Source organism: Diorhabda carinulata, chromosome 4 (genome assembly GCF_026250575.1).
Source record: "Diorhabda carinulata isolate Delta chromosome 4, icDioCari1.1, whole genome shotgun sequence".
Lineage (NCBI taxonomy): Eukaryota > Metazoa > Arthropoda > Insecta > Coleoptera > Chrysomelidae > Diorhabda > Diorhabda carinulata.
The window spans coordinates 23,744,407-23,753,918 of record NC_079463.1 but is presented as its reverse complement, the minus strand read 5'-3'; the positions used below and the strand labels follow the sequence as shown (position 1 = coordinate 23,753,918).

The 9,512-nt window shown below is 31.4% G+C and overlaps 1 non-coding gene across 1 annotated transcript; it reads left to right on the top strand.

Annotated features, from left to right (window-relative positions):
* The first annotated feature begins 4,472 nt into the window (after window positions 1–4,472).
* Window positions 4,473–4,545, top strand: Trnar-ucu (transfer RNA arginine (anticodon UCU)). Its single transcript has one exon. It is a non-coding gene; the product is annotated as a tRNA-Arg (tRNA).
* The last annotated feature ends 4,967 nt before the right edge of the window (window positions 4,546–9,512 follow it).

The window sequence follows — 9,512 nt, the reverse complement described above, 5'->3', positions numbered from 1 at the left end:
ATTATTTTCTGTTCTCAGACTTTTATAAATATCTCGATGGTGAAAGATTTTCCAACAATGAAGAGGTGATGTCGGCAGTTGATAGCTATTTTGATGAGCTTAACGATTCTTTTTTTAAAAAAAGTATCGAACTCATTGAACATAGCTAGGAAATTAATAACACAAACATTTATTGACAAGTTCCATAACGACTCTTGGGTTGGGTGGTCATTGTGGACAATAAAGCATCATGACGTTGCTAACTTCGTGAAACAATGTCATATCTGTCAATTTGAAAAAATATGTTCAAAATTAAACAACCTGAGCCTCTCATATTCACGTTAATTCTTCAACGACTATTTGACATGGTATGAATTGACACTATTTATAAGGTCAAATGAAGGTCATGCTTCAATGCTTTAATAGCTACATCAAATATTGGTGAAAATTTTATTCTAGTTAACAGCCCCATGAAGTTTTTGAAAAATTCAAAGAACATTCTGAAAACTATTTACAGCCTATCATAGCCAAACTATAAGGGGCTGTGAACGTAATCACCGAGTTCTTGATGATTCAAAAATAAGATTAGTCAACTTCGACACAATTCTATGCATTTTGTTATAATACTACACCAAGCTCATGTCATAACTTTACACCTGATGAATAGGTATAAGATTTCTCCTAAATCCATTGTATAACATTCATGCGTAAGATAAAGAATTTCGGTATTGTTTACAAATTGCACTCAAATACAACAAGAATATCTCAAAAAAGCAAAGTCAATGGGTGAAATTTATTTTATATAATCTCAAAATCAATCGTGAAATATGGAGATATGGTCGAGATATGGACGAATAAAAATCGTCAAAAATTTGACACGTGGCATAACGGACCTTTCTCTTTGATGTCGATAAAAACGTTTACGGGATTATGAGTATAAAGTGTTTCTTAATTGAATGCAAATTATGTACTTCTATGTGGAATTATGTGCAATAAATTTTTAGTTTTAATTCAATTCAATAAGACAAACAATCAATACGTTTTATTAATTTGAATACCAATCCTTCTAAAATGACAAATAAGAATTTAAGAGAGGTCAGAGTTCTCATAAATTTAGGATTATTAAGACATGAAATTTTTCAATCCGTAAATACTTTATAGTCCGGGCGCTGACAGGGTTTCCCGTATCCCTTCATGGGTCGCCACGAAAAAATCATTGAATCTATGTTTTTTGGCCCTGAAAATCGATTTTTGATCGATTTTTTGTTATTAACAATTTAATTGTTTAAACGTCCATACTTTATTATCTACAATAGTTATGGGGGTTCTGATGAAATATTCTGGTTCCAAATCTTCTAACGAATATTTTCGTTTTTGAATTTAGGAAAAATATTTATTACTATCAAAGTTATAGGCAGAGTAGTGTGAAAATGAGCTGATTTCTCTTTCAATCGCTCGTATTTCGGCCTGGGTGAATACAATTAAGACTTTTTGAAATCCATTTCAAAGAAAATACTTTTCCCTTCGAAACCCCTCATACGTACATTTTCAATAATTTTATAGCACTTGGAAGACAATATTTTAATAAGAAAATGACACTTTTATTTGTTTATAGGCCATTCGTGCAAAGAAGAATAAATATTTTCGAAAAAAAATCGGCGCCATTTTATTTCGCATAATAAAAGACAACTTTTAAGCCTTCACTTGAAATTCCATGACAATTGGTTAATAAACTACAGCCGATTTTCTTTCTGTCACCAGTTAAAATGGACAAAATGAGTACATTTGATGATTTTGCAGTAACTTTCTGTAATTTGATCTCTCATTTGTCAAAAAATGTTTGTTGACTAGATTTCATGTTTGATACGTAGAAAATTCAATAAAAATTAGAGAAACGCAGCATTGAAAAATATAAAATTTTTTCTAAACTTTTTGAATGCATTCTCCATATGGTAAGTGATATAATAATACTTAGGGGTGGCTAACTATTGACGGTTGAGTTGTAAAACAGGTGGATACATCAATTTGATGTATGAAATTTATTGTTCTAATTATTTAAGAAGCTAAAAGTATGTGAAGTGTAGATATAGAACTGCGATTCCCAACCTTTTATCCGTCACGGCACATTAATTTTAAACCTTATTTAACCATTTGATTACCGTATTTCAATATTGCGTTTCATTAAGTTATATGGCATGAATTGGTATTATTTACACATGATAATAGCAAATTTTATCGGAAAAAATTACCAATGAAAACTAAATAAAAAAAACTAAAGTCAAGTAAACAAATATTTCAATATTAAGTGAAAACAAAATCATTACAGGACTCATAAAATTCAATAAAGTTTATTTAGAATAGTAGGTGTGAAGAAAAACTAGTGGGAAATTTGAATCTGATTTCCCTTTATTACAAGATCCTGTCTTGGTTGAATAGTTGACAAACACACCCTCATGTCATCTTCCAAATTTTTTAGCAGTCAACGGTTTTTTGTCTTGATTGCATTCATAGATGAAAATGCGGCATAACAGATATACGAAGTTGAAAACGGGATCTCCTTCATTGCTTTCATTGAGATTAACGAATACTCATTTATAGGAGGGATCCAAAAGAATGCAATATCTATCTACATTTACTTTAATTTTAACTTGGCTACACTCTCCTCATCAGTACTAAGAGATGCAGTTTCATATGTAGGACCAATAAAACGATTTCTCATCCAGTCCATTGAAGATGTATCAAGAGATGGCGCAGGATCGACAAGAAGATTTGTATCGCTGCGTAAATTATTAAAAATAATCGGATATGAAACCTCCTCAATATTGATAGCTCTACACTACCTTACCGGCTTCTGTTATACAAGCAAATTTGGCACGAAACATGCCGCATTAAAAGTTTTTCCAGAGAAGTTTCTTCAAAGATTTTCCTGCGGTTTCTATAGGTGCACTACAGATGACAACACCAATTACGTTTGATGAAATTGGCTGCGAACAAAACAATAATTAAGCTTTTTCCCACGTCAAATTCTATCAGACTAAATATATTAAGAGCATTTTATATAACTTATGAGCAAGTTCATATATTGAACACTGATCGTATTCGGATAAATCCTCATGATTTTGGGTTTGAATTACATGAGAATATTCTTGTACTTGAAAAAATTTATGTTCTATTCGTTTCTCCACCAATAAGTGAATTGGTACCAAATTGTAATTACAAAATATTGTATTTGCATTTCATTCTGCGCTTGTAGTAAAACTAAAACTTTTGAAAACCCTTGCCTCGTGTGAATAATGTAAAAATATTGTATTCTTTTAGAATATTAATATTGAATTTTGCATCAACATAAAACTGTGATAAAACGAGTGAGTTTTGCCAAAACTATTATTATTAATACATAATACTACAATATAATTTAATTTGTGACCAATAAATACTTACTTAAGTTAAGAAAATGTAATAATAATTTCCGTAAGATGTTTTAAAAAATGTTAAAGCAACTAACAAGTGTTGTTCAATTGATATTTGGTGAAATATTTATGCTACAGACTGCCAAAGAAAACGTCGCTTAGATTACAAGCTTCGTAGACTCCGTGCTCCGAAAGTCGGCTGTAGTTTATTAACCAATTGTCATAGAATTTCAAGTGAGAGCTTCAAAGTGGTCTGTTACTATGCGGAATAAAATGGCGCTGTTTTATTTTCCATAATGTTTATTCTTTGCACGAATAGCCTATAAACAAATCAAAGTGTCATTTTCCTATTAAAATTTGGTCTTCCAAGTGCTATAAAACTGTTCCAAATGCTTGAAAATGTACGGATGAGGGCTCGTTTTGAAAGGAAAAAGATTTTCTTTGGAAAGGATCTTAAAAAGTATCAATTAAATCCACCTAGGCCGAAATACGACCGATTGAAAGAGAAATCAGCGCATTTTTGCATTTTTATTACACTACTTTGCCTATAACTTTAGTGCTAATGAATATTTTTTCAAAATTCAAAAACGGAAATATTCGTTAGAAGATTTGCAACGTGACTGTTTCATCAAAAACCCCGTAACTATTGTAGATAATAAATTATAGCCGTTTAAACAATTAAATTGTTAATAATAAACTGGCCAGGATGCCGGCCCCGCAACCCCCTAAAATCGATTCTCGGGCTACGGGAATCCCTGCCAGCGCCCGGACTATCATGAATGCAGCTACCTCTCTAATATCAAAACGACGATTATTAGTATCCATTCTTTGCACTCTTCTAATTGTTACGTTTAATTAAACTACTTTTTGAAATTTTATTCGAGAAGGAAAATTTGAGTGACTGCTTGTCCAGATTAAAAATAACAGGACACTTAAGATATATAATTAGTTATCTATGATAATTCTAAAGTATTATCAAAAAAGGTATATGTGAAATAGATTATTAGTATTTATCGAAATTTGATATGAACATAAATATGACGATTTCAAATCCAAACGGGTGTGTCGACAAAATCATTCATCGTCCCTGTAGCGCAGAGGATAGCGCGTTGGACTTCTAATCCAAAGGTCGTGGGTTCGATCCCCACCAGGGATGCTATGCAAGGGCTAAACGTTTTTTTGTGTTTACTAAACGCATTGTACATACTATAGCAAAAAAAATTCTACACTCTGGTTAACATACAAATTTTATTCATTCATTACATAATAAAAATAAGGACCCTACATCCCTTAGTTAAATCGAAATTTCTTCTAAATATTTCTAACTCAGGGTGCAGACGACCAAACATGAAATGAAAAATCGGGAACTTAAGATAATACGATTACTTTATGAATCAAAATCTTTCAAATATTTTCATATTGCAACACCTTCTGTGTGTCAGGATCTTTATTAATTAATTTGCACCACGTTTTCTCATGGGATTTATACAGATAGTTAGAAAAATCTCTGTTCGATGGAATCTTGAAGAAGACATGGCTGTGGTTGTGTTGCCTAACAAAAAACGTGAAACGGAATGCGTTTGCTTGGTTGTCAAAATTGATTCTGGAGGTAATGCTGAAGCAACACCACTTCTTCCTTGCAACTGATTGAGGACGGTTTTTAAGTCTTCGGGCAACGGGAATCATCTCCGCCAGCAACGTACAATACAAACTGTGTGCTAAACATTCACTTATCTTCTTTTCTGAAATTTCACATACCTTCTTGAAATATATTTCTGAATATCTTTTGTTCATTTAGGCCTTGATGAATAACTTCAGGAAAGCGAAGGGTCAATATTTAGATTGGTGTCAACGTTAGGAACTACAAATATCAACATATGGAATTTTCGCAGACAAATGTGTCAATATGTGTCAGACAAAAAACTATTTTGGTAAGTCCAATACGTGCAAACTGTTCACAAGGAACTCACAATTCATAATAACCACCTAAAAGTTTTGTTTTATTTAATACTTTTGTGGAGCGCGAAATGTTTTTCAGTTATTTTAGGATTTTCGTGTCTTTTATGTATGTCAATCATAAGAGATAAGTGCATTGAGAATCATCTTCTTGTCTAATGGAAAATGAAAACAGTGACTCAAATCAAGGCTTTAAAATCATCTTAGCTTCTCTATTTATTATCAATATCAATATATACCCTTTCTTTATCCCTAAATCGCTTTATACGAATCTTCCACTGTTTGAAACAACTCAGTAAGTCTTTTTCTGTCAGTTCCTATAGATCACGCGCCGCTATTTCTTTCATAGCTTCAACAGACTCAAATTTTGTTCTTTTCAATAAGGATTTGAATGAGGTAGAAGTGGCGCGGTGACAGATCCAGGATTCAATTGGATTCATACTGACAAGTTTTAGATACACTTCGCATGTTCAAATTTTTTTCCTAAAATTCATCCTTTATTTATTCCTATAGATTCAGCAATCGCATGAATATTTAGCCGACAATCAGATTGAACAAGATTACTAGTTTTCTCGAGATTTTCAACCGTGTTTGACGTGGAAAGGAGATCCGAACGTAAATCATCTTCAACATTCTCTGAGCAGTCTTGAAAATGCTTTATCCGATAAAAAACATTCATTGTCATACACTTGTTTCTATAAATTATCAGTTCCAGTTGCAGTTTTCCAAGTTTCATGTGAAATTTCACAACAATTTTTTACCTAATTTTTACGTCAATTAGTTTTATGGCAAAGCACAGTCGCTAATTTTTGACACATGTTTACTTTTTCTGTAACAGCGCTAGTCTCAATAACCAAACTTCGTAAACATTACATACTGTATTTGATAAAAATGTTTCAAAAACAGCGTTTAGTTGTTATATCATCTTTATTGTGTGCAACAACTCACCTGACGCCCATTTTCAAGAACTCTGCCTCATTTATTGGGAAATATAATCGAATATATTGTAATTATTTTTTTTTTGGTTATATTTTTTCAATATTCAATTCAAGTATAACACTTTTATATCAAAAAAAAAAATTAATTGTATAGATTATTTATAATTTATGTTCGATATACTGATGAAAAGAAGAATCTCCTCTTAGAGATTGAGGAAAATCCGCATAAGATAACTCGAGAGCTTGTCGCCGACAATGATGTAAGTAAATAACATTTTTAAGAGTTTTGCATAAAAAAATACCACTCGTGCAACGTTCAGTTGATTCAGTAGTTAAATGAAGATGATCCTGATAGAAGGCAATTCTAGGAATTGATGACGGGCACGATGGACGCAGATTTGCAGTTCATAAACAAAATAGTTTTACTTGATGAAGCACCGTTCCATTTAAACGGAACGGTTAACAAACAGAACTGTAGATATTGGAGCGGAGAAAACCCTCACTGGATATGTGAAGCTCACAGTCAATATACTAAAGAAGTGAAAGTTTGGGCTGGTATCATTAACAATAAAATTATTGGTCCTTATTTTTTTGAAGGCACAGTTAATGGTGAGGTTTATCTAGATTTTTTCATTAAATTATTAATATCTTCATTACAAAGACTTTTTCCTGATGTTAATCATCCAGATAGATCGATCTATTTATTCACCACCAACAAGACGGAGCTCCACCGTATTTTGCATGTACAATTAGAAATTATTTAAACGAGGTTTGCCCACAGATGGATTGGAAGACGTGGAACGATCGAATGGCCGACTAGATTCCTCGATTTGACTCCTCTCGATTACTTGTTATGGGGTTATTTAAAATCAACAACAACAAAATAACCCCTGAGGTGATACAAAATGTTGTACGACAATTCCATAACCGCCTCGGCTATTGTCAAGAAGTGAATGGTGGTCATTTTGAACATTTAATTTAATTGTGAAGTACATTCTGAATATTATGCGAAATTGTTTATTTCATTCCACGTAAAATTTTGTGATAGAGATATTATTAGGATTTCACATCTTTAAAATTAATTTTCTCAGTTATGATTGCAACTAATTCAAAAAAAATTTCTATTGTTGAACAATGGCCTAAGATCCTTTCCGATAAGGTGCCACAATCCGACAAGGTGACTCAGATGGGGTGATGGAGGGTGATCATATTTTTATACTGTAAATTGTCAGTTTAAGAATAAAAAAATGTGACACCTGTTTTAGTTTTTTTTTCACATAGTATACGTCCCACTACGAGTTAAAACGATCTGGTTCTACCGGAAGTCGACTGTAACTTGGTTATTTTGAATAGTACACCCTGTATATTAATACATTTTTGATATCTACGTGAAATTTTAGTATACTTTTGTCTGAAAACTTTTTACGAGAAAGGCATACTTTTTGAGTTATTAATTTTTTGTAAAAAATTTGACCGTTGCAGACCCTTATAAATTATTTTTTTACGAGAAGACCCCTACAGATATGGAAATAGTTGCGGTTGCGTTTAGCAATCTATGTTGAGAATTTTTCATTTTATACAGGGTGTGTATAAAAATTTTAACTTCATAAATATCAAATTTCTTAATTTTTTTAAATAGAACCACCCGGTTTTTTCTATTTTAATGCATTCAGGGATAAAAAATAAGTCAAATTCATGTATACTTCTCTATACCTAAATCTTACCGTGATCCAGATAATAAATGTTTTCTCTAAATTTTTAAAAATGCAGGTATGGTCTAAATTTTATTTTGACCCGTTGATAAAAGCACTAAGAAATGAAAAAGTATTTTTCTTTATTTTGTCAAATTGTATTGACTAATCGTATTCCAACTTTTAAATAAATGACACTTATTTCTCAATTCACTAACGAATAAATAAAATTTAGACCACACCTGCATCTCTAAAAATTTACAGAAAACATTCATTATCTGGATCACTGTAACGTTTAGGTATTGAAAATTATACAAGAATTTGCCTGCTTTTCACCCCTGAATGCATTAAAATAGGAAAAACCGGGTTGTACTTTTAAAAAAATAAAGAAATTTGATATTTTTGAAGTTAAAATTTGAACACTTTTTATACACACCCTGTATAAAATGAAAGATTTTTCAGCATATATTCGAATACGTCTGACTTTGCTGAAAGCAACCGAACTGTAATAATTCTCATATATTTAAGGGTATTCTCTTAAAAAAATAATATATAAAGGTCTGCAACGGTCAAATTTTTTTCAAGTCAATAACTCAAAATGTATGTATTTTTCGGAAAACATTTTCAGATAAAAGTGTACTAGAATTTACGTTGATTTCAAAAATGTATCAATACATAAGGTGTTCTATTTAAAATAACAAAGTTATAGTCAACTTTCGGTAGAACCAGAAGTCGGCTATTTTTGAAAATATTTTAGTTAAAATTATCATATCCGAAAACTCAAACGTAGAAATTTTCATGATTTTACTATTAGTATTTTGACATATACAGATAGTTTTAACTCGACGTGGGACTGTATAATAACGCGAAAATTTGAATTTATTCCATATATATGGACCACATTGTACAAAGAATCCATAGTTTCAGATATAAAACAAATATAGTATTTATAAACTTTGTTTATGTTGTTACAAAAATAAATGAAAGGTCAATCAAAAATATTTGTCAAAGTTGCCATGAATACTCGATATCAAAAATATTCAACCATCTGTCATGAATCCTGAGAAAACATTCAAGTGATAATCAAATAACATTAAGAAAATTGAAAAAAATTAAATAAAATCAACTCCCTTTAATCCCTCCCAGCGCGACGTTTATGTCTTTGGGAGATGATCTATTCTGGAAGCATGTCTGTTATAATAGATACTATCAAACACTTTTTAATAGATTGAAATTGAGATTTTCTATGCTTTGAGTGATACATGAACATTATTCCAAATGTCGATTATCACTTTGGAGAACGATGCTTAAAAGACTCTGAGTGTATCATCCAATATGGAAGTTAACCTCTGCAATTAATTCATTCATGTTGGGATTCCTTACATTTCTTGTTTTAATTGTCGTATATACAGGATTATTGGACGGAATAATCAATTAGATTTCACAGAAACTGTCATCCTGTAATCATTATATCTGTCATGAGACATAACAAATGAGAAGAAAACGAAAAACTACGTTTATATATTCATTTATTAGGT